Source organism: Sipha flava, unplaced genomic scaffold (assembly GCF_003268045.1).
Source record: "Sipha flava isolate LNK unplaced genomic scaffold, YSA_version1 339_pilon_pilon, whole genome shotgun sequence".
NCBI classification, from domain to species: Eukaryota; Metazoa; Arthropoda; class Insecta; order Hemiptera; family Aphididae; genus Sipha; species Sipha flava.
The window spans coordinates 133,893-134,588 of record NW_020273031.1 but is presented as its reverse complement, the minus strand read 5'-3'; the positions used below and the strand labels follow the sequence as shown (position 1 = coordinate 134,588).

The 696-nt window shown below is 47.7% G+C and overlaps 1 non-coding gene across 1 annotated transcript; it reads left to right on the top strand.

The window, feature by feature from the left end:
• The first annotated feature begins 246 nt into the window (after positions 1-246).
• LOC112687314 lies at positions 247-410 on the top strand. The gene has a single exon (XR_003148964.1). It is a non-coding gene; the product is annotated as a U1 spliceosomal RNA (small nuclear RNA).
• The last annotated feature ends 286 nt before the right edge of the window (positions 411-696 follow it).

Below are 696 nucleotides of genomic sequence, written 5' to 3'. Positions count from 1 at the left end.
GGTCATAGACGACGCACCGGTCCGTACGGATCCGTACGGCGGGCCTACCGATGGCCAGGCCCGTGAGTCTAAAAACCCGTCAACGTGTTCCGGACAGGTTTGACGATAGATCTGTCGGAGCGCGCGTGTCTCGTAACGCAGAAACATCGGGTACCGGCTTCACGGGACGGCCGTGACCCGTCCGAGGAGCACTGTCCCGCGAGGGCTTCGGGTAGCATATAAATGCCAAAGGAACCGCCGACCAACATACTTACCTGGCGTGGAGGTCAACCGTGATCAAATAGGCGGTTCCTCCAGGGCGAGGTCGACTCATTGCACATCGAGGCGATTGACCCCTGCGAGTATCCCTAATGTGGATACCTCGGGCGCAGAATTTTTGTTAGCTGGGACTGCGTACGCGCCGTCCCTGTATTTTAATAATATTACCATTCGTCTATGATGGAGATTGCTTAAGTAATGGTCGGTTTAAAGTTTCAGCGAGTTGATTAACAGTTCTCTCAAAGTTTAGTTATCCAATCGACCAAATAGTTATGAACTTGATTTCGAATAATGATCGCATACATATACTGAATATATATTATACTTGTAGTTATTATTTATCTCCAGTCAAAAAATGATCTGCTGGATATCCCATCTCCTACCCTTGGTGATAAAGAATGTAATATTTACTTTGAAATATTCTCGGTCGCTATCATC